The sequence below is a fragment of the Bubalus bubalis genome, chromosome 11 (assembly GCF_019923935.1).
Source record: "Bubalus bubalis isolate 160015118507 breed Murrah chromosome 11, NDDB_SH_1, whole genome shotgun sequence".
Lineage (NCBI taxonomy): Eukaryota > Metazoa > Chordata > Mammalia > Artiodactyla > Bovidae > Bubalus > Bubalus bubalis.
The window spans coordinates 44952525-44977841 of NC_059167.1; the positions used below are offsets into that span (position 1 = coordinate 44952525).

General features: G+C 41.3%; 1 protein-coding gene across 5 annotated transcripts in view; it reads left to right on the top strand.

The window, feature by feature from the left end:
* The first annotated feature begins 12673 nt into the window (after window positions 1-12673).
* MAPK6 (mitogen-activated protein kinase 6) overlaps window positions 12674-25317 on the top strand; it is a 34139-nt gene continuing 21495 nt past the window's right edge. For 2 of the 5 annotated variants that reach the window (XM_006065960.4, XM_025295602.2), the window contains exon 1: window positions 12674-12807. The gene's annotated coding sequence lies outside the window, so the exon portion shown is untranslated. Of the gene's footprint in view, window positions 12808-13527; window positions 13677-25317 lie in introns of those variants that run through there. The other 3 variants (XM_006065962.4, XM_025295599.3, XM_006065961.4) reach the window with 3 other exon arrangements.

Sequence of the window (25317 nt, forward strand, 5' to 3'; positions counted from 1 at the left end):
TGCTGATACAACATACTTCAGAATAGGGTAATAACAGGAGGTTCCTATTTCATCACAGCTGGACCTGTCTTTAATTTCACCTCACCTCTTCTGAGTAGGTGAAATCTTTTTCAGATTATTGTTAATGCTTACTGTTTCTTATCTCCCTCTTTCTTTTGTTCCTTTCCTCTCCAAGCCCATTATGGAGCTTGAAATGTGAAGATGCATGTCTTTGCTCAGCTTCTCATACCGGGATGAAGATTATTTTTAAAATTAATCTCTGAGTCACAGAGCGAGGAGGGAAAGAATCATTTTGATCTCTTCCTTTTCCCTCCTTCATAATCTGCTGTACGGCTAAATCATTTTAAAAAATCTGTCTTTTTCCCTCTTCCCCAAGAATCGTTTCCCTTTTGTTTTTCCTTTGGAAACAGTATTTACAAACTCTCAGCAGCTTCTAAAACTGGAAGAAAATTTTCTTTGCTGAATGGACCACTAGCTAAATTAAGGCTTCTGTAAGCTGCTTTCATGTAAGTAAATCTTTTTTTCTGATAATTCTGACTGTTGGGGCCTGTAGAGATTTTACACAGTTTCTCTTCATCCCCTTCCCATTGTGTCATCAGCTTTACCTGTCTGAACTTTCCTTTGTCTCTCCTGGGCTGCAGAGAAAACACTCCTGTTTTCTGGGGAAGATGCAGGCAGAGTCTTCTGGCCTTCTATCTTTGCAGCATGCTCCAGCATGTCTCATGCTTCACTATTTGATCACAATTCTTTGAAGGATAAATAAGTATGGAAGCAGTGAAAGCTACATTCTTCAAAACTATTTTTTTTTTAACCAATTTACACACTAAATGTTGAAGAAAAGCCCTACCCAGCTAAGTTACTCAAAAAATAGGGAGAAAGTTCTACCTTGGGTAAAGCAGGCACTTAAAAGGAATATCTGTGAAATGAATTGAGTGAAAGAAGAGAGAGAGCTGGCTTAACTTCAGGAAACCATGGTTTAAACAGGCAAGCTTCTGGGTGGAGATATTAATAGCACCCCTTATTTATACAGTCATTTAGCATTTTCGGAGTGCTTTCACACACATTATCTCCTGAGATCCTTGGAACAAGCCTGCAAGGGAGTGAGGCATTTTAACGATAAGATTAAATGACTTGCCTGGACTCTAGCAACTAGTAAGTGGCAGAACTGGGGCCAATACCAAGGTCTGCTGACTACTGTTGGTGCCAAAATACTGGATGGATTTTTCTGATTTCAGGGTGGAATCCTCAAGGATTACTAGAGGACTAAACTTAAAAAATTTCATAGACTGTTTGAAAGTGGGCTCATACAAAAAAATTCACTAGACTGAGATGCCCTTAAGCTCTCCAGAGTAGTAAACACCAAGCAGACCAATCTAAATTGATGTAAAGATAAATTGCACAAAGCCACGTGAGTGGACAGAAGTGTGGCAAATGAATTTCATTCCGTACTGATTTTTGATAATCCTTTTAGGTGGTTAGTCTGAAAGATACTTGGAAGAAGATGAGCTTGGAATTACATTTTATTTCAAGAAAGAGAACCATGAGCTATTGCTGTTTGCTAAAGTCATATAACAATGATTTCCACGTTCTTAGCCTCTTTGCTAAGAACGTGGAAAACAAAACTGAGAGCACTGTTTTGTTCTACATTTGACAAAATGGTAATGAGGCTAAACCTAATGTAAAGCATCTAATTCTGCCTCAAAACCTTAAAAAAGAGCCTAGTCTATACACCAGGTCAGAGAAAAGAACAACTAAAATAATCAAAGATTTCCTAAGACAGTTGCTTTAAAAATAGGAGTAAATTAAGTGGATATTTGGAGGAAATTCTTATTTACCTTTTGAAGTTAATGTCATGGGGACAACTGTGATATTCAGAAACATTTCATCTTCAACAAACAGTTTATTGGGAGGACACTATGTTCAGATACTATGCCCCACACTAGAGTTTAGGGTGAATAAAATGTAGACGTTCACAATCATTGTCAGAGAATAACAGGCTGGATGAATCTTTAGCCCAACTCAGCACAGCTTTTCTTGTGTTCTTTACGAATTGGTATCGAGTTTACAGTGAGGTCTCTTGGGTTTGGTTGGTATGTGTTGGTTGCCAGAGACCAGTCAACCGTGGTGAATTTGCACACAAGTTCTTCAAGCAGCAAGTCTGAAGGACTGGACTCTTCATACCATGTGGAGGATACAGTGAAGTTATTACAATTAATAACCTTTCTCATGAATGTTTAGTTGTTTATCTGGGTCTTACACATACCATCCTTCTCTTAAGAGCTCAGCATTTCTTCTGAGTTAGCAAAATACAAATAGTCCCTGAATGAGAGTTATGTTCCCAAACTTTGATTTCTCATTTAGTTGTTTGAAACTGAAAATGCATTTTTCCCAGAGAATGTGACAAATACTGGTTAGGCTCTCAAGCCAACTCTTAGAAGCCCCTTTAGCCCACAAGCAGCTGGACTACAAGAGGATGAGAACTGTGACCTACAACATTGTTTCCATGGGAAAATGTGCTCTACAGCGGAACAAGGACTTCCTTCCGCCCCCACTTCCTACCTCCTGAGTAGAAGCCACTGTTTACTACAGGACATGCAGCTCCTGCAAGTGGGCAGCTGGTGCTGCAGCAGCCTTGGACGCCCGACCCACAGAGCAGAGGCACTCCCTCACCTCTCCTGCCCTAACCCCATCGTCAGTGAACAGGATGCAGGCAGGTAGAGTGTCTTATCCAGACCCACTTTCTCCAGAGCAAGGCTATTGGGACTCTTTTGTGGGCTGGGGGGTTCGAAGTTGGCTACCTAATTTCTGAGGCCTCTTATTCAAAGAGTAGGAAGAAAGAAAGGTACTAAAATATAAAGCTTTTCTCCTTTCTTTCTGGTATCTCTTGACTTACAGTGTTTTAGACAGTCAATAATTATAACAAATATTCTAGGTAAGGAAAAATTAAAAACAAGTTGTCAGCATGAATTTTATATTTTTATTGTAAGATAAATATAGTTTGAAATACAAATATGAGTGTTTACCTCCTATGTGAAATCACTAAAATGACCCGACTTCTACGTCGCAGCTCTTATGAGCATGTGTTTTGATCTCACCAGAGCAGTGGAAAGCAACTAACCATTAGCAGCAGAAAACTAACTTGACCATTATTTTGTCACTTCCTGATACACACATTGGACCAACACTCTCTAGCTTTGACTTACTAAGGTATAAGAAATGGCTGAAAGGAAAAAGAAATATTTTCGGCCTGGAAGGAAATGGCAAACCACTCCAGTATCCTTGCCTGAGAAATCCTATGGACAGAGGGGCCTGGCAAGCTACAGTCAATGAGGTTGCAGAGTCGGACACGACTGAAGCGACTTAGCATGCATGCAAGTGGTTGACTAATAAGGGGAAGTAACGAAAGGACGTGATAGGGTTCCTTGATCTTTTGTGTTTCCTAGAATGCCTTCTTTCTGCGTTTGAAGCAAGTTCTGGTTCCAATGGAAACATGGCCTCTCAGAGCTGTCAGCACCCCGACTTATTCAGTTACAAATGTATCACACCTTGTACTTCCTTGCTTTGTCTCACTGAACTCCAGTGCATTGTGAGTCCACCAGAATTCTGTCCTCACGGGGCACTGAGAAAATTGCATGTGAATGGGGTGGCAAAGAACAGTAGACACGAATTGCATCTATCTCCTGCTTACATGGATGCTCCATTGTCCCATCCAACTGCCCTACAAACATGAGTTCAAAGATAAACTTACTAGGGATTTCAAGATGGTGAGAGGAGAGTATTAAACCAAACATGGGGTCTTTCTGAGCTTGGGTCCTGTGTAATGCCCTGGATATGGGGCGAGGGTCAAAGATGGGGAGATAGCTTGCAGTGGGAATTCACAGGATAGAGCTTCCCATGATGGGCAGATGGATCTTTTAAGCCTCCTGAGGGTCTGGCCATTTCCTTTCAGAATACCAGTCCTAGGGTACTCTTCACTGGAAATAGTGAAGGCTTCAGTCAGGTCTCAGAGATGGGTACTGGCCTCTGGGGATGACATCTTCAGGGAAGGTTGTTCCAATGGTGGTAACTGACAGCTGGCAAAATATGTCAAATAGAAGATGAGATTGTGGCCGGTAGACCTACTGAACAATATTATATACCAGTTGATAACTTGAGCACTCAGAATGACCAGTGTAAACACATCTTCAGCATGTTTCCTTAGAGTTACACATAGTGATCACCTTCTTCCTCAAATGGCAGATAGCTCGACAATTTGGAGTGCAAAAAGGAGAGGAATGACCTTGTGTACTGAAAGCTGCTTTGTCCCCACAATTCAAAATATTTATCACTCGGTGGATGGGCTAAGGAACAGTTTGTCAAATCTTACTTTAATTTGCATTGATCATGTGCTGGAGGCCCAGATTGTTCTCAAAAACTGAGGATGGGTATAGAAGACTTTGTGGTCTCAAGAGTTCACTTCAAAAATGTGGACTATCTCCAGAACTCAGGAGCATCTCTTCTCCTCAGGCTAACAGGGCTCTCAAGATAGGAAGAGGACGGACAGAGTATAAATAAGAAAACCCTCGTACCAGATTTCTCTAAAGCCAAGAGTGTCACCATAGCTCTGCTCCTTCTTAAAAAGTGTGTGTGTGTGTGTGTGTTGCCACAGGAGCTACACTATTGTATTAGTCATTTAATTCTACCATTCTGCAAATTTATCCCACTTCCAGAAAATACTGACTTCCAAGGCAGATAAATCACAGGGAGGATCCTTTGATTATTTGTTGTTCTTGTAAAATTACCCAAATAGGTATTTCCCAGTATATTTAAGTGGTTAGTTACATAACCATTATTCAAAAAGTAAGTGTACAGATTGAGATTTTGTTGCAAAGAAAGCTAGGTTTTGTCTAAAAAATGTAAGTAGCTTATGGCATTACAGCTTTTCTCCAATATCCTATTTATCATAGCCTAAGAGAATGAAATAATGTTTATAAAGTGTTTATCTGAAAGGGGTTACTTGATAAAGGCTATTACCAGGAAACTAACAATAAATAACAATGAATAAATAATAAATAAAGGAAACTAATCCTGTATCCCCCTTAAAAGCAATGGTTCAGCAGTCACTAGCTCAGTGTTCAAAGCAACCTTATAGAACATAACTACCACAAAGAACAAGAATCAGCTGGACTTGGCAATCAATTTCTTCAGTGGAAAGTTGTTTTATTTACAAAGAAAATTACAACATATTCTTTTGGAAACCATGTCTAGAAAAGCAATCATTTTAAATTAATAGTATAAATACTGACACATGGAAACTTCCAATTAAAGACCTTGGATGTTATCACCTCTCTATAGGCCCCTCCTCCCCCCACCCCCCCCAGAAATTCCTTTTATAGTATCCCTGACAGGTGGCCATTGTTTTCTGATTGAATGCTTCCAGTGATGTAGAACTCATTTCACCAGGAGGTCCTGACTACGGGGCTCAATTCCAGTATCCAAAACTGTCTTTTCTTTTGCTGAGCCAAAATCTTCCTCTCCATAATAGCCCTCCTGATGGTCTTATATCTGAACTCCAGTGCAATATGGAATAAATCTACTCTCTGCATAACAACCCTTTAGCAAATTGCTTTTCTGCAGGTTAAGCAGACCCAATTCCCTCATCTTTAGAGAAAAAATGGTTTCCATACTCTACCTGGATGTCTCCTTCTAAAGAACTCTGATTTGTTATTCAAGGAGCTCTTTTAATGTTGTATCTATATTTGAACACATGAGTTCAGAAATTCTGAACTGAATAGCATAGGTCCTGTGACTTGAACACTGTTTTGCATTAACACAGTCTACATTTTGTTAGGGTTTTTTTTTTTGGTGGCAGCTCACATTGTATGCATATCTCTATCTTATAGTCACTATCAGGTCAATTTATCTCCTAAATCCTGGCCCCTTTCAAATGATTTCTTGAACAAAGATACTATGCTTTGTATTTATTGCAACCAGATGTCATCTTTTTAAAAAAAAAAATGATTTTGAGTAACTATTCTGTCAACATATTCAGATCTGAGTTCTGTATCTTCCTCAAATCTTAACTCAAAACATTGATAAAAATATTGCCCAAGTCTTGACAAAGGAGGACAAATCTGTATCGCTTTTCTTGAGACTGGAAGCCTCAAGATTAATGTCTCTCCAGTAATTAGCACTCTTTGAATCAAACTTTCTCTACAATTGAGTTCAGTTCAGTCTCTACAATTATCTAAACCCATATTTCTCAATCTTATCCACAAAAATGCTTTGACTTTTTGAGATGATCAAGACTACACTACCCATTATTTAGTAATGTAATAAATCCTATCAAGAAAGGAAGTGGTATTTCTTTTGTTATTATTTACTTGAAAAGAATCTATGATGACTCCTATTAACTGTTACATTTTCCCTAACATATGTTTAATGATTTAATTAGAAAATTTCCAGGAATTGGCATCAAGCTTGGTGGTCTATGTCTAAAATCTGCCTTACCCTCCATCTTTAAAATCAAGATACTGACAGTTTATTTATATAGGAAGACAGTAAGTGAATTGGAAAAAGATCAAACAAGTAGCCTAATGAGGGAATCTAAATTCAAACAGGAAAAATGGGACCCACCTGGGTGACTCACGACTTTCCCTTCATCAAGGCCAGTTGACTTGTCTTCAAGTATCACTTGTATTAACATCCCGTTTCTATGCCCAATAGAAACACATTTCCCCTCTCTTCCATCCCCACCCTCCTCTCATGCTTAAAACACAATTTGAATTGGGTTTTCTGTCACTGTAACAAAAAGAATTCTGACTTACACAGAAAGGGTGGCTCCTTAAAGGACATCAGAGTATTGTCACCAGAGTAAGACAGACTGGATACATGGCAGAAAACAACAATGTAGATGAATCCTTCTACCTTCTTCCTGTTGCCAACTTCTTGTTCACCAGATCTACCCTTTGCATTCATTCCAGAATTACCGTTCTTAAATACTAGTTGAATCATCTAAATTCCTCTCCTTCTGCCTTTAGCATAAATCCAAAAGTTTTGGCATCCAAGCAAGGCCTTCTCAATTGGGTACTAACTTGCCTTCATTTCCCCAGTCCTGTCAGACTTTTTTCCAAAGTGTGTCCAGCACATTCATGCTTTTGTACATTCTGCCCTCTTATCTTGAAATGTCTTTTTCCTCATACTTTGCTGATGGAATCAAGCCCAGCTCGAATGCTCTGTCTTCGGGTTGAAACTTTCCTGGTATCTCCAGACCTCATCACTTGTTCCTTCCAATAAGAGCAGGTGCTTTGCATTTCTGCTCAGGAAGCACTCATTTCAAGTTGCCTTATGGTGGACGTACCTGCTTCTTTCCTACATTCTTCCACTACTATGGTGGCTTTCAAATGCTTAGCAATAACACAGCTCAAAGCAGTAATGACCAATAAGTAGCACTAAATGTAATTCGCTCAGTCGTGTCTGATTCTTTGGGACCCAATGGACTACACAGTCCATGGAATTCTCCAGGCCAAAATACTGGAGTGGGTAGCTATTCCCTTCTCCAGGCGATCTTCCCAACCTAGGGATAGAACCTAGGTCTCCTGCATTGCAGGTAGATTCTTTACCAGCCGAGCCACCAGGGAAGTGCTACTGTGATCCAATAAGCATTTTTATAGATATCTATAATTAGTTCATCAATTCTAAGAAGTACTTCCTCTATTTTAATATCTCTGCGATTAGGATGTAGCAATAGGGTATCATCATCTGGATAGTTTTTACTTTCTTAATACTACATAAAATATTGGTGTCTTCAGTTCAGTTCAGTTCAGTGGCTCAGTTGTGTCTGACTCTTTGTGACCCCACGAATCTCAGCACGCCAGGCCTCCCTGTCCATCACCAACTCCCAGAGTTCACCCAAACTCATGTGCATAGAGTTGGTGATGCCATCCAGCCATCTCATCCTCTGTTGTCCCTTTCTCCTCCTGCCCCCAATCCCTTCCAGCATCAGAGTCTTTTCCAATGAGTCAACTCTTCGCATGAGGTGGCCAAAGTACTGGAGTTTCAGCCTCAGCATCAGTCCTTCCAATGAACACCCAGGTCTGGTCTCCTTTAGGATGGTTGGATCTCCTTGCAGTTCAAAGGACTCTCAGGAGTCTTCTCCAACACCACTACAGTTCAAAAGCATCAATTCTTCAGCATTTAGCTTTCTTTATAGTCCAACTCTCACATCCATACATGACCACAGGAAAAACCACAGCCTTGACTAGATGGACCTTTGTTGGCAAAGTAATATCTCTGCTTTTTAAGATGCTGTCTAGGTTGGTCATAACTTTCCTTCCAAGGAGTAAGCGTCTTTTAATTTCATGGCTGCAGTCACCATCTGCAGTGATTTTGGAGCCCCAAAAAATAGTCAGCCACTGTTTCCACCGTTTCCCCATCTATTTCCCATGAAGTGATGGGACCAGATGCCATGATCTTCGTTTTCTGAATGTTGAGCTTTCAGCCAACTTTTTCACTCTCCACTTTCACTTTCATCAAGAGGCTTTTTACTTCCTCTTCACTTTCTGCCATAAGGCTGTCATCTGCGTATCTGAGGTGATTGATATTTCTCCCAGCAATCTTGATTCCAGCTTGTGCTTCTTCCAGCCCAGCATTTCTCATGATGTACTCTGCATATAAGTTAAATAAGCAGGGTGACAATATACAGCCTTGACGTACTCTCTTTCCTATTTGGAACCAGTCTGTTGTTCCATGTCCAGTTCTAACTGTTGCTTCCTGACCTGCATACAGGTTTCTCAAGAGGCAGGTCAGATGGTCTGGTATTCCCATCTCTTGAAGAATTCTCCACAGTTTATTGTGATCCACACAGGAAAAGGCTTTGGCATGGCCAATAAAGCAGAATAGATGTTTTTCTGGAACTCTCTTGCTTTTTCCATGATCCAGCAGATGTTGGCAATTTGATCTCTGGTTCCTCTGCCTTTTCTAACCATCTTGGACATCTGGAAGTTTACAGTTCACATATTTCTGAAGCCTGGCTTGGAGAATTTTGAGCATTACTTTACTAGCGGGTGAGATGAGTGCAATTGTGTGGCAGTTTGAGCATTCTTTGGCATTGCCTTTCTGTGGGATTGGAATGAAAACTGACCTTTTCCAGTCCTGTGACCACTGCTGAGTTTTTCAAATTTGCTGGCATATTGAGTGCAGCACTTTCACAGCATCATCTTTCAGGATTTGAAATAGCTCAACTGGAATTCTATCACCTCCACTAGTTTTGTTCGTTGTGATGCTTTCTAAGGCCCACTTGACTTCACATTCCAGGAAGTCTGGCTCTAGGTGAGTGATCACACCGTGATTATCTGGGTCGTGAAGCTCTTTTTTGTACAGTTCTTCTGTGTATTCTTGCCACCTTTTCTTAATATCTTCTGCTTCTGTTAGGTCCATACCATTTCTGTCCTTTATCGAGCTCATCTTTGCATGAAATGTTCCCTTGGTATCTCTAATTTTCTTGAAGCGATCTCTATCTTTCTCATTCTGTTGTTTTCCTCTATTTCCTTGCATTGATTGATGAGGAAGGCTTTCTTATCTCTCCTTGCTATTCTTTGGAACTCTGCATTCAAATGGGAATATCTTTCCTTTTCTCCTTTGCTTTTCGCTTCTCTTCTTTTCACAGCTATTTGTAAGGCCTCCTCAGACAGCCATTTTGCTTTTTTTGCATTTCTTTTCCATGGGGATGGTCTTGAACCCTGTCTCCTGTACAATGTCATGAACCTCCGTCCTAATTGATGACATTTTAGATTTGTTGGAATAAGATACATAATCAAAACACAAGTTTCACAAAACAATGTTTTTACCCTATGTTATAGGCTATGCTCTCTAGTTTTTTCTATTTCATTAAGAAAAAAATGCAGATCTTAATCCACCAAAATGACTTCACTATGTATGGCAGTTTGAAAAACTACTGAGAACTTAAACTCTTTACAGCCACACAATAGAGTTAAGAACTAAAACTGACTACCTTGACTCTACAACCCCAACATATGCTTAAACATGATTTTAATTTCAAGAAATTTCTGCCCAAAAAGATGAAGTGGCAAATAACTATTGCACTTTCAAGACCTTCCTCAAAGTCCATTTAACTGAACAACAAAGAGACCTAGCCTTCTTCAAGGTAAACAGCCCCTCCTCCATAATATTACTCTTGGGTTAATCAAATAACTGTTGACTTTTTAAGGTTTGCTTCAAAACTCTTCCCTAGGTCTACTAATCCAAAGATTTGTTGTTTGTTGTTCAGTCACTCAGTTGTGTCTGACTCTTTGCAACCCCATGGACTGCAGCATGCCAGATTTCCCTGTCCTTCACCATCTTCAGGAGTTTGCTCAAACTCATGTCCACTGAGTTGGTGATGCCATCCAACCATCTCACCCTCCGTCGTCCCCTTCTTCTCCTGCCTTCAATGTTTCCCAGCATCCGGTCTTTTCTAATGAGTCAGTTCTTCTAATCAGGTGACCAAAGTATTGGAGTTTCAGCTTTAGCATCAATCCTTCCAATGAATATTTAGAGTTGATTTCCTTTAGGATTAACTGGTTTGATCTTCTTGTAGTTCAAATATTATATCACAAAATTTAGTTCTATCTCAAACATGCTTTCATTGAAAGACCTGTTTTTAACCCTAATTCTCTGAAGCTATCCTACCCTTGACCTCTTTCTCTAAGATGCTACTAAAACTCTGTCAACAAATTTGGCTATGCTTGAGCAACAGGTTATTTCAGTGGTCTCTGACACATTATAAGCTCTCTAAGGGGAAAGCACAGTGCTTCTTATTTATTCTTTACCCTCTCCTCATCACTGCGGATGGTGATTGCAGCCATGAAGTTAAAAGATGCTTGCTCCTTGGAAGGAAAGTTATGACCAACCTAGACAGCATCTTAAAAAGCAGAGAAATTACTTTGCCAACAAAGGTCCCTCTAGTCAAGGCTGTGGTTTTTCCAATAGGACATGTATGGATTTCCAATCCACATGTATGGATGTGCGAGTTGGACTATAAAGAAACCTGAGCGCCAAAGAATTGATGCTTTTGAACTGTGGTGTTGGAGAAGACTCTTGAGAGTCCCTTGGACTGCAAGGAGATCCAACCAGTTCATCCTAAAGGAGATCAGTCCCGGGTGTTCATTGGAAGGACTGATGTTGAAGCTGAAACTCCAATGCTTTGGCCACCTGATGCAGAGAGCTGACTCATTTGCAAAGACCCTGATGCTGGGAAAGATTGAGGGCAGGAGGAGAAGGGGATGACAGAGGATGAGATGGTTAGATGGCATCACCGACACAACGGACATGGGTTTGGGTGGACTCCAGGAGTTGGTGATGGACAGGGAGGCCTGGCGTGCTGCGGTTCATGGGGTCGCAGAGGCGGGCACGACTGAACTGAACTGAACCCTCTCCTCCTGGGATTCAAACACTGATGGATGGGGGAGGAAAGGTGTCATGAATTTCAGAGGAGCTCCAGCAGGCAGAGCAGGGATGTATAGTGGTCAAAGAGAAGGAGCTCTTATTGCAGAAAAGCGGCATTCACAAATAAGAAATTCTCTGGTTAGGACAACCCTTCCCTTTTTCTTGATTTTATCTACTCACTGTGTCCTCTTCACACCTGTTATTCAGATGGTATTATTTTAAATATAAAAAAAATATAAACCATTCAAACTCCATCTCACTCACTTAACTTCCAGCTAGTATGTGAGCTTTGAAGTGGTATTTGCCTCCAGCTTGAAGCTTGAGGATGCGCATAATAATGGATATCTGGTTGCCAAACGTTTGGTTCTCACCAGGAATGGTGATTCGGTCACTGAAAAAAATGTTGACCTGAGTCTCTAATTTAATGAATACCTACTACATTTCACACAAATACCGGAAGGCTTCCTGGATTCAATCAGCCATACTAAAATAAATAAATAAATAAGTAGGCTTTTTTTTGTCCTAGTGGGCCCAAGAAGGTACCAATCTACATTTCCCACTTATCTCACTGTACACTCTTGTCCAAATTCTACGCTTCCCTCAGACTGGCTTAGTCCCAGTTCCTGCAACAAGCCAGGTGCTCCCCTCCTCCATGTCGCTGCTCATTCTGTTCCCTCCGCAGGAACAGCCACCCCCGCCTCCCCGCCACCTCCTCTAGTTTCACGGGCTCCTTCTCATTTAGCTGAAAGGTCAGCGGTGGCAACCTCATTTAGAAGCCTGCCTTAGCACTTGACCTTTAACGTGTTTGCCTTGTTCCTTGGCTCTTGCCTTCTAGCCCATCCATCTTCGGGTCCAGCTTCCTAATTCCCAGGGGATGGGGAAGTCCTGTTCCTCTAGGTCGTCCAGTCCCATGCACGTAGTAGGTGCGCAGTAAACGCTCACAAAGAGTTTGACTACTATGTGCTCTAACGCTGGGTCAAGTAGCAGAGCGAAGAGTGCCTGTCTGTTCACCTCCTTGCCAGCTCCCTAGCCCAGCCCAGCGCATCCAACCGGAGGCTGGGGACAAGCCCGCGTGCTTCTCTTGCCGCCCCCGCGGCGCGCGGAGCCCAGTCACGGGCGTTGGAAATTCCGGCGCGTGCCGGCGCGCTGGGCCGGGCGGGGGCGGGGGAACCCGTGGAGTGAGCCTGTGACGTACGGGGGCGTGGCTGCAGAGCCTCCGCCCCCTCTTCCTCGCCCTCTCTCGCGGGTCGGGGTTACATGGCGGCGACTGCGGCAAAGCGAGAGCCTCGGAGACGCCGCTGCCGCCAGCACAGCCGGAGACCTGAGCCGACACTGGGGGCTGTCCGTGGGCCCCGCACTCCCTCGATGAGTCGGAGAAGTCCGGTAGGTATATGTGTGTGCGTGTGCGGGGCGCGCTGCCGGAGCGGCTCAGGAGGGCGCCGCGGCGGGCCCGGCGGCTGAGCCGGCTCTCTCCTCCATTGTGTGTGACCCTCCGGCGGCCGTCGCTCAACAAAGGCGCTTTTGTTCCGTCTCCCGCCCGCCCTCGGCCCGCCCGCCGGCTCGCTCTCTCGGGCCTGGCCGGCGCGTCCTCCCGCGGGCCGCCGGCGGCGGGCCGGGGTCCCCGCGTGGGGCCGGCAGAGCGGCCGGCGCGCCCCTCCCACCCGGCACGCCCCTCACGGGCCGGGGTGCCGGGCCCGGCAGTGCGCGCCCGCCTCGGGCCCGGCTTGCCGGCTGCCTCCCGACCGCTTACGTCTGGCTCCGCAGGTTCGAAACCCGGCCCGGCCGGCGGCGGGCTGACGCGGGGCGGCGGCCGGGAGGGGCGACCCGCCCCAGCCGCGTGAGGTGGCGCGGAGTCTAGCCTTCCTGGCACGCCGCCTTTCGAAATGCTCCCGCGTCTCCTCCCCCATCCGACTCCGGTGACTCGGCCTCAGCTGACTCCGGCCGGGCAAAGTCTCCCATTGCACTCGGCACATTGCGTAGCGCGCCGGTCACTCGACTCGGCGCGGAGCCCCGAAGTCCTCTGCCCGAGTTGAATCTGGCCGCTAAGGAAGTACAGAAAAACTCCTCCAAATCGGAATTCCTAATTTCTTCCTCCTCCCTTTACTACAGCCTTGTCTGAGCTGCGTTCGGGACGCGCAGCGGTGGTGGTCCTTGAAAGTCCCCAAATGAAAACTTGTTTTGTCGGTTCACTGAAAAAGAGCTTCCTCGCTTCTCGGTGCATTTTTCTCTGACTTGGTGAGGTTCGTTGAAAAGTAAGGATTTTTTTGGCCGCTTTTTGTTCCTTGATTGGTAAGACTGGTTCAGGTGTTAGGTGGGAGCGTTCCGAAGCAGGATCTTTTCGATTCCTTTCCTTTTTATTTCTACCTTTGCTCGCTCATTGGGAAAGGTCCACTAAAGTGAGGTACTGCATTTGCAGCACAATTGGTGCTCTTTTCCTTCATCGCTAAAAATGCCCTCCAAAGTCAGTCTGAGTTTTTTTTTTTTTTTTAACAGATACAAGATGATTTATCAAAGGAAAGAAAAATTAACAGGGGACAAAATAGAGCGATAACAGCTTCAGAGTACTTTTCCGATTGTTTGAGTCGTCTAGCCTTGTTATTTTTTAAAGCTCTGATTGGACGCATCCTCTCTCTTGAACGTTGGGGAACTGAAATGGAAAGAGTAGTCTAATTAGAAGATTGAAGGGATCAAACAGGACTGAGCCCTGAAAGGAAATTGCCTCTAGAGTTTCTTCTTAGAATGTCAGATATTTATGTTTGAAATATGCTTGGTAATCGGTGGCAGAGACTTTACATTTCTTGAATGGGTAGTTGTTCAGACATGTTTAGGAAGGGCTTGCTATGTGCCAAGGAGCAGAGAGTCCTTTCACATATATGTGCTACATTACTGAGTAAGAATTGCCTTGTGAAACTTGTAAAATTGCTTATTGGTGTCCTGAATTCAAGAATTGCAGTCGTCTAGCAAATATACCATATTTGAGCAGGAGGTGTTTTAATCACCTAAGAATTACTGTTAGAAAAAGAGCTCTGGGAAATGGAGGATTATTTATAAAAACCTTTATGACCATATTTTGTAGTTCAGTTATTTGCAAAAGAGGATTTAAAATGTTTGCTACTTTGTGTGATTAAGAAAGAATCCAGAGAAGATTGATTTGAAGATCAGTTAATTTTGCGATAGAAAAAGTACATGTTCTAATGACAAATGTTAGTACTAAAAGTGTTGCAGCATTTTGCATAAGTTCGTTTAAACATCGTGAGAATTCATAACTGAGAAAATAGTAAGGTTTGCTGACTCAGGGTACATTGCTGAAGGGGATGGGGTCGGGTAGGAGGAAGCTTCCAAGTGCTGCAAGTTTTGAGTTGGATGATGACTCATCCTGCCCACGGACTGCTACGTGGCCCTTTTTTTTATACACTGTATTTTTTTTTTTAATGATAGGCTAAAATGCTCCTGTCTACATTATAATTCTCTCTCACACAGAGGAGCCACAGATTCTCTAAAAAAGTAATGGCTTCTGAAATTGCATTTTAAAGGGATATCTTATATCCTGCAGGTGGAATTTGGTAACATTTGTTGAAAAGAAAGGTAAAATTAATTGCTAGTCAGTTGGGGCAATGAAATATTTGATCCTATGGGTTGGCCAAAAAGTACATTTGGGTTTTCCTGTAAAATGTTAGGTGAAAACCGGAGGGAACTTTTTGGCCAATGCCACAGCAGTTCCTTGGCTATTGATGAGAGAGGTTTCTTACGGATTTTTTTACAGATAGTACTTTTATGGTATAGATAGAAATTAACCTTTTTGTTTTCATTGGCAATGTAAAAGTTAACTTTGTACTATCTAGAAATTAGTTTGTGTTGTAAAACTACAGCAGTGTTTAATCAGATAAAGCTCTGAACATGAGCATTTCACTCTGGTGGAATTATATATAGTGCTTTCTCCTTTTTTCTAATCTATATTAATGTAATAGACTATAATATATAATAATTTAATTTAAAAGTTAAACTAGGTATTGTTATAGGTGCTATTTTTTCATCAGTCCTTTTCTTAGATAAGCTGATTGTATAGTTCCAAATTTAAGATTTACATTGAAATTTGGTAATAAAATATTTTGATTGTCGAAAGCCATTGTTTAGCAGGTTGGCCTAAAATAAGATTGAGAAAAAAGGGGATTGAGAATAACAATGTGTTTTAAAAGTGAGAAGAAAAACTCACCATTCTCATATTTTTCTTTGTGTATACTATTTATCTTCTCGGTGATTTATTTGAATGGTTTTGTGGGCAGTAAAGTGTATTAATGTGAATTAAATCTTCGAAGAGATTATGGAAGTACATTGCATGATTTATATAGGGGAACTAATAAAGTTTAGTTCAAACTTTAAAATATACTTCCTACTAAAGTAAATATAAAAATACAAATAGAAAGTATTAAAGACTTTCAAAAGCCTTTTAGAGGTTGAACGTGTATTTCCAGTGTGTGTTTGTGTTTTAAGAATGTAGGTAATTACCTTTCATGCTTAATTCAGAATTTATAAACTGGTTGTGTTAGTCTGTCTTCCTTCTATGAGGTATTATGAAATGATGATGAGCCTCCCTGTTGCTATCCAGTTCTGTGTTTGCATTGCCCACTTGAATTCTGTGTTACTTTAGGGCCCCTGTTAAAATAGAACATGCCTCAATAGTAAATTCTTTGTAGCATTGTTGGCTTCCCACTGTCAGCTCCTTTAGCCTGTTTTGTGGACTCTTAACATTACCCTATAGCCTGCTAGAGATACGGAGATTTTCCTGATTGAGACTTTACAAAAACAAAAATGTTATTGTAGTTACTGGTTTTTTTTCCCCTTGGGAGTTGCTTTTCATGTGGAACTGATTCCTTTAAAGTAATAGTGGCATGGGCAGAATCCACCAGTGTTTTTTTTCCTTCTGAACTGCATATTTGGAAAGTGTAGTGTATCCCCTCTGATACTTTTTAAAAGGTTTATCTTACATAACATGTCCACCTTTTAAATCCATTTCTGAAAAAGTATACAGAGATTGTAGCAAATGACATTTTCCCATTGATTTTCATTTTCATTTAAATTTGATGTCTTTTTCATAGGGAAAAAAATTTATTTCAGGAAAGAGACTGTCTCTTCAGAATGTGAGATATCTATGTGCATTTAATTCTGTACAACCATAAAACTATAAAATGTTAGTTTTTACGGAGGAGTCATGGACATTTTATCTTCCCCCAGGTACATCATTTGACTGCTCAAGAAACTGAGGCCCATAGTGATCTAAAATCTTGGTACAGGGTGATTTCTGGACCAGTAGTATTAGCATCATTTGGGAATTAAATGCAGAATCCTGACCCCATCTCAAGACTTATTTAGAAGCTACAGTTTAACTGGATTCTCAAGTGATTCAAAGGCATGTTCATTTCTGGCAACACTGCTAAGTGATGCATACATAAGTTGCTCCGCTGGTTAGTGACTGATTTGGAAAACTCAGGTCTTCTGAGTTGCTCTTTCCATTGACCCTCCTAAAAAACATCAAAAGGAAGATTGAGAATCTAATCACTGTCCAGTAGAACTTTCTGTGATGATAGAAGTATTAGTATTTTACTCTGTGTTGTCCAGTGAGATAATCACTAGCCACATGACAGTTGAGCATTTGACAGGTGGCTAGTACACCCGAGGAACTGAATTTTTAATTATATGTATTTCTAATTAATTTATTCTTCGCTGCATGAAGTTAGTGGCTACTATATTGGACAGCACATATTTAGATGATCTTTGCCCACATTAAGTTTAAAATTATTTGAGCTGTAATTTAATAACTGATTAGGCTTAATTTGGGATTCCCTGATGGCTCAGATGGTCAAGAGTCTGCCTGCAATGTGGGAAACCCAGGTTTGATCCGTTGGTTGGGAAGATCACCTGGAGAAGGAAATGGCAACCCACTCCAGTATTCTTGCTTGGAAAATCCCATGGATGGAGGAGCCTTGCAGGCAACAGTCCATGAGGTCACAACAAAGTCAGACAGGACTGAGCAACTTCACTTCACTTAGACTTAATTTAATAATTTTCTTCTAATTTACAAATTGGAGTGATGGTAGGTTTCTAACTACCTACATCCCTAAAATGCCTAGGTATTAGTAGTTATTATAAAACAATGCCAGTTTTCTGATATACTCCTGTGTTCAATAGTGTAGATAATTTAAGCTGCTGCTACTGCTAAGTCACTTCAGTCGTGTCTGACTCTGTGCAACCCCATAGACGGCAGCCCACCAGGCTCCCCTGTCCCTGGGATTCTCCAGGCAAGAACACTGGAATGGGTTGCCATTTCCTTCTCTAATGCGTGAAAGTGAAGTCGCTTAGTCGTGTCTGACCCTCAGCAACCCCGTGGACTGCAGCCTTCCAGGCTCCTCAATCCATGGGATTTTCCAGGCAAGAGTACTGGAGTGGGGTGCCGTAGCCTTCTCCGAATCTAAGCTGCAAGAATATCTATTTCCCCATTTGTCTCAAACACTTGGATTTAAAAATATTAAAAATAAACTGTTAGGGACTTCCCTGGTGGTCCAGTGGCTGAGACGCCACACTCCCAATGCAGGGGCCTTAGTTCAATCCCTAGTCAGGGAACGAGATCCCACATACCCCAACTAAGAGTATGCATGTCACAACTGAAAATCCCAAAGGCTGTAACTAAGATCTGGTTTGGCCAAGTACGTAAATATTTAAAGTAAATAACCTGTTAAGTAAATGTTCCTTAATTATCTTATGGATAGCATTGAGGGGACAGTTTTTGCCTCTGGCGTAATATCTCCAGGTTTTTTGGCAGTTGTCGATAGCTGCCAGATTGATCTGCCTTTTCTTGTGTTATTTCCAGGTGTAGAAACATTGAGTGGTTCTTAACCTTCCACCTTATGTAGTGGGAAGATTCTAACCCTAGAGTAAGTCAGAGTGACCTGTGTCCAAATCTTGCATGATTTTGGTGAACTTCCTTTATCTTTTGAATCAGTGCTCTTGTTTGTAAAATGAGACTTAAAAGGTGGTGGTCCTGAGTAACAGAAATAGTTTTTTACTTAGAAAATGTGTGTGTGTACTCAGTCATGTCTGATTCTTTGTGAACCCAGAGACTGGTAGCCCTCCATTCTCCTCTGTCCTTGGAATTTTCTGGTCAAGAATACTGGAGTGAGTTGCCATTTCCTTCTCCAGGGGAGCTTCCTGACCCAGGGATCAGACTCACATCTCCCACTTCTCTTGTATTGTAGGTGATTCTTTACTGCTGAGCCACCAAGGAATCCCCACTTAGAAAATGCCTGGCACTTAATGGACGCTCAGTAAATTTGAATTACCTTCCCTTTCCCTTGTTGTCAGCTTCTTACAGCCTGTATTTAGTTTATGTTTAAGATTCTGATTTTAAATCTTGTTGGTTCCCACCAATTACATGACTTCTTGCCTTGCTTCATTCATGTATATCCCTAGTACATTCCTCCACTTGTGCTCTGAATTCCTTCTCTTGATCTTTTTTTTTTTTTTTTTTTAAGATTTTTTTGATGTGAACCATTTTTAAAGTCTTTATTGAACTTGTTACAATATTGCTTCTGTTTCACCTTTTGGTTTTCTGGCCAAGAGGTATGTGGGATCATAGCTCCCTGACCAGGGATCGAAGCATCACCCCCTGCATTAGAAAGTGAAGGCTTAACCACTGGACCACCAGGGGAGTTCTGCTCTCTTAACTTCTTAAGGACTCGTCTCTTGCCTGCCTCACGAATTTTGCCCCTTCTATTGGACTGTCTTTGAAAAAGTGAAAAGTAAAAGTACCAATCCAACTCTTTGCAACCCCATGGGCTGTAGCTCTCCAGGCTCCTCTGTTCTTGGAATTATCTAGGCAAGACTACTGCAGTGGATAGCCATTCCTTTCTCTGGGGATCTTCTTGACCTAGGGATCGAACCCACTATCCTAATTGATATGCAGATGTGCTATAGAGCTATACAGTAGCCACTAGCCACATTTGGCTATTTAAACAAAAATTATCAGTTCCTTAGTCATGCTAATTACATTTTACTTGCTTGGTATCCATGTGTAGCTATTGGCTTTTGTACTGGACAGTGTAGATATAGAGTAGAAATCTCTTACAAACCCTCTCCTGATTCCACATTTTTCTCTTCTAGCTATTGCCTCATTTCTCCACTCTATTTTCAAGCATATTTTCAAGAACTGTCTTTGTGTTCTTGTTCCACTTTGCTTTGTTCTTCAACTCCAGACTTGTGTCACCATCTCACCACTGAAAGTACTCTAAGTCAAGGTTACCAGTGATACCATTTACCAAATCCATCTTAAAGGATCTTATAGCAGCATTTAGTATTGTTAACAGTTTCCTGCCTATTCACCTGCTTCTCTTAGTTTATGGGACACATATTTTTGTTTTCCTCCTACTTCACACCTTGTCATACATTAACAGGCTTCTCACTCCTCTCCTGCCTCTAAATATTGGCATATCCCAGAGGTTGATCTGGGCTTCCCTGGTAGCTCAGCTGGTAAAGAATCCACCTGCAGTGTAGGAAACCTAGCTTCGATTCCTGGGTTGGGAAGATCCCCCTGGAGGAGGGCATGGCAAACCACTCCAGTATTCTTGTCTGGAGAAACCCCATGGGCAGAAGAGCCTGATGGGCTTCAGTCTTTGGGGTTGCAAAGAGTTGGACACGACTGAGCGACTAAGCACACAGAGGTTGGTACTGGACTTTCTTCCTCTTCTCTTAGTTCTGTCCATAGATAGTCTCATTCAATTTAGTTTTTAAAATACTATCTCAGTTCATTTTGGTCGATCAGTCGTGTGTTCTTTGCGACCCCATGAATTGCAGCACGCCAGGCCTCCCTGTCCATCACCAACTCCCGGAGTCTACCCAAACCCATGTCAACTGAGTCGGTGATGCCATCCAACCATCTCATCCTCTGTCGTCCCCTTCTCCTCCTGCCCCCAATCCCTCCCAGCATCAGAGTCTTTTCCAATGAGTCAGCTCTTCACACAAGGTGGCCAGATTACTGGAGTTTCAGCTTTAGCATCATTCCTTCCAAAGAACACCCAGGGCTGATCTCCTTTAGAATGGACTGGTTGGATCTCCTTGCAGTCCAAGGGATTCTCAAGAGTCTTCTCCAACACCACAGTTCAAAAGCATCAATTCTTCGGCGCTCAGCTTTCTTCACAGTCCAACTCTCACATCCATACATGACCACTGGAAAAACCATGGCCTTGACTAGACAGACCTTTGTTGGCAAAGTAATGTCTCTGCTTTTGAATATGCTATCTAGGTTGGTCATAACTTTCCTTCCAAGGAGTAAGCGTCTTTTAATTTCATGGCTGCAGTCACCATCTGCAGTGATTTTGGAGCCCAAAAAAATAAAGTCTGACACTGTTTCCACTGTTTCCCCATCTATTTGCCATGAAGTGATGGGACCAGATGTCATGATCTTCGTTTTCTGAATGTTGAGCTTTCAGCCAACTTTTTCACTCTCCTCTTTCACTTTCATCAAGAGGCTTTTGAGTTCCTCTTCACTTTCTGCCATAAGGGTGGTGTCATCTGCATATCTGAGGTTATTGATATTTCTCCCAGCAATCTTGATTCCAGCTTGTGCTTCTTCCAGTCCAGCGTTTCTCATGATGTACTCTGCATATAAGTTAAATAAGCAGGGTGACAACATACAGCCTTGACGTACTCCTTTTCCTATTTGGAACCAGTCTGTTGTTCCATGTCCAGTTCGAACTGTTGCTTCCTGACCTGCATACAGGTTTCTCAAGAGGCAGGTCAGGTGTTCTGGTATTCACATCTCTTTCAGAATTTTCCACAGTTTATTGTGATCCACACAGTCAAAGGCTTTGGCATAGTCAATAAAGCACCATCTACATGTGAATAATTATCAAATGTATGTTTCTGCTTTAAATATCTCACCTGAATAGACTTAATGTGTCCAAAATAGAACTCCTTCTCTTATAGTGTTATCCCAGTCTCCCCCATCTCAGTAATTGGCACCTAGGAGTTATGCTTAAAACCTGTGTTTCCCTGTATCATCCCCCATATCCAGTCCATCGCCAGTTTTCTTGGTCTCCAGAATATTTGGGTTGTCCTCGTTTTCTTCCTTATTTCTACCAGCCTGGTCTCAGTCGCCGTTATCTCATGTGGCCTGCTGAAATAGCTTTTAACTGGTCTCTGCTTTCACTTGACCATCTTCAGTGCATTCTCCTCCCAGTAGCTAGAATTATCTTGGAAACATGAAAATGCAACCATGCCAGTTGTCTGCTTAAAATTCTTCAATAGCTTTCTTAGTTATAAAATTCAGAATCGTGCCTCTTTTCCGCATCAGTCCCTGCTCCCTTTACTAAGGACACCGTCAGTACACTGGCTTCTTTTCTTTTCCTCCAAAATTCCAAGTTACATCCTGATCTAGATTGTATTTCTTTCCCCTCTGTTTGGGATCCTCTTTTTCCATCTCTTAGTAGTGCTGCTTCCGTTTACTATTCGGGTTGCAGCATTTTAGATGGCCATTTCCAAGCCACTCCATCAGAGCACTTGGCCAAACCTGAAGTTATACTTACTTGTTGGTCTTTTCTCATTAGAGTGTAAACTGTTTGGAAGCAGAAGAACCTTAATTGTCTTATTCTCCACTGTGCCATAGAACACTGCTTGACACATGCCAAGTGCTCAGTAAATTTTTGTGCACCTATAAAATGTTTGGCTCCCTTAAATTTCTGAAGGGAAAAGTATGTTAAAGATTGCATTGTAGTCATTGTAACATGATTCTGAACTGAGTTTTTTAGCTCTCTGTACATTATTGGTACAGTTGCAAAAACTTAAATGGGATCTGGGTATTAGGTGGTAATACTATGCCAGTGTCAATTTTCTGATTTTGATGATTGTATTCTGGTTATGCGGAAGAATGTCCTGTCTATAAGAAACACTAGGGTTGGGAAGAAAGCTACAGTGTACTTGTCAATACATTACTATTAGAAAGAAGATCGTGGGCTTTGGACTGAAACCTGAGGTTCAAATTCTGGCTCTCAGTGTGTGTGACTTTTAATGCATTATTTAAATTCTCTAAAAATCTCAGGACCCATTTTGCAGTGTAGTTAGGAGGATTTAGTGTAAGAGTAGTATGCTTCATACATAATACATTCTTAGGCTTTCTGTTGTTCTATATTAAAAAAAATCTATTCTCATGTTCAGTGCTGTGACTTCCTTTATAATACAAATTTTTTCATTAATTGCTTTTATAAAAGCTGATAATGTAAGATAAATATGTACCAGATAATGTTATTTATATCCTCAAGTTAAAACTTTTTGAACTGTATTCCATAATGTAGTTCTTAAATTCTTAAAAACTGTATACTTTTAAGTTATAAAGTAGAGCCTCTCAAAATTATTTCAATTAAAATATGTGGGAAAAATAATAAAATATGTGTCTTTGTCTTGAGTAACATGGTAAATTTTTATCTTCTTTGAAAGTGTCAGTGAATCTGTGGTATTTAAATGCTAATGTATTAGTTTGTATTATTATTGATGTAAAAATTACACAAAAACTGCCTAGCAAAATGAATCATTACTTACAATTGGTGATTTATTTAGTTTTCTCTCTTTCTTTCCCTTCACTCCCCTTGATGGGATATTATTAAGTAAACATAATGACCAAAAAGGAACTTCCCAGGTGGCTAAGTGGTAAAGAATACACCTGCCAATGCAGGAAATACATGAGATGTGGATTCGATCCCTGGGTCATGAAGGTCCCCTGCAGAAGGAAGTGGCAACCCAGTCCAGTATTCTTGCGTGGAAAATTCCATGGACAGAGGAGCCTGGCAGGCTACAGTCCATGGGGTCGCAAAGGAGTCGAACACGACTCTGGACTAAAACAGCACATACAGCAACGACAGATGACCAAAAAGGGAGAAGATGTTTCAGGATGAGCCCTGAGCCTTTTTATTTTTTTCAGTCTATTTTTCACAGTTTATTTTCACAGTCTATTTTAAACAGTATAAACTACTTCACTAACACTGCAAACCTTAAGACCGCATGATTCAGGTTACCCTCTTGAAACACACTGTGCTCTTATGTTTTACTTCTACATATGCTGTAACCCCAATACATTACTACTTTTGCTTTAAACAATCAATAGTCTCTTAAAGGCATTTAAACGTGTGGATTGGATTTTTTTTTTTTAAGGCTTTTTGCTTTTTCCAATTATTTATGCTTTCTGCAGATCTTCATTTGGTTCATCTTCATGATAACAAACTTCTTTTAGCATTTCTTGTAATGGGAATCTGTTGGACAAATTCTTTTCATTTTTTTCTCCTTGAAAATGTTTTTGTTTTGTCCTTTTTGAAGTATGTTTCCCTCGATGTAGACTTCTGGGCTGGTCGTTTCTTTTGACGCTTGAGAGATGATGTTCTGTTGTCTTTAGCTTTTGTGTTTGTCTGCCTTTGTTCCTATTGTTTTTCCCGAGTATATACTTTTTTCTCTTTCATAGTTGCTTTTAAGAGTTGCTCTTTACCTTCCCGCTCTCTAACTTTCAACAGTTTATCATGTGCCTAGATTTTTCTTTGTATTTATCCTGCTTGCAGTTCATTGACCTTCCAGGTCTGTGAGTTGATGTCTTTATCAGTTTGGGGAAGTTTTTGCCCATTGTCTCATCACATACTTCTGCCCTGTCAGCTTTGTAAATCATGTCAGCTTTCTGAACTACTTTTCAGCCTTGCTGCTGGCTCTTTGAATTGCTTGGACATTTTCTTTGATTTCTAGTACCACCTCTGGTTTTCTTTACATCAGGTTTTTGCCCATTTTCTTAGGAAGAATATTTGCCTTATACTCAAGAGTGCCTTTGAGGGATTTATCTCATGCTTCCTGTCTTGACCTCCACCTTGAGAGGGGCATCTGTCTTGGACAAAATGGATGCCCATATACTTCATGAGGTTTTCTCTCAGCTTTTCTGACTTGGCTTCAGACTTGTACTCTCAGTGAAGACCCACGGGGAAGGATTGGCAGGTAGGGCTTGTAACTGGGCTTCCTCTGAATTCTAATCTGTTACCTGAACCCGCATGCGGCAAATATCATTGTTTATAAATTTGACTGGTTTCTTCTTCGTCCTGTTAGTGGAAAATATCTTGTTCTCTTGCAACTTTATGAGAAATGAGAATAACCATGGTCTCTTGTGTTAGGAAGGACTTGATATTTTCTAGAGTTTAGAGTTCTTTGCATCCTTAGCTTTCAGGTGTATTTCTTAATTACAGTTCTGTAGCTAAGAGTCGGACACGACTGAGCGACTTCACTTTCACTTTTCACTTTCATGTGTTGGAGAAGGAAATGGCAACCCACTCCCGTGTTCTTGCCTGGAGAATCCCAGGGACGGGGGAGCCTGGTGAGATCCCGTCTATGGGGTCGCACAGAGTCGGACACAACTGAAGCGACTTAGCAGCAGCAGCAGCAGCTTATTCAGTTTATCATGGTTTATTGGGAGAGAGTAATGGTGTCTTGCAACTTTCTGCATTTTAATCAGAATTGGAAATCCTGAGTCTTTCACTAAACTTAAAATATTTTGGAGCTGGGAGAGATTGTAGAAATCATGGACTTTAGCTACATCATTTTCCTGATGAGGAACTGAGACATAGTAATATGAGAGGCTTTGTTTACAAAGCTAGTTTCGCCACAGATCCTGGACTAAATTTCAGATCACTTTAGTTCGTGTTTCTTTGTTTTTAATATGGGGTTGGTGACATCAGATGAGAAGTTTTCAGCAGTATCAAACTGTCATGTGACTCTGATAAGAGACTTACGATATATAGATATATATATATATATATATATATATATTTTTTTTTTTTTTTTTTTTAAATTTGGCCGCATCAGGTCTTAGTTGCATCACACAGG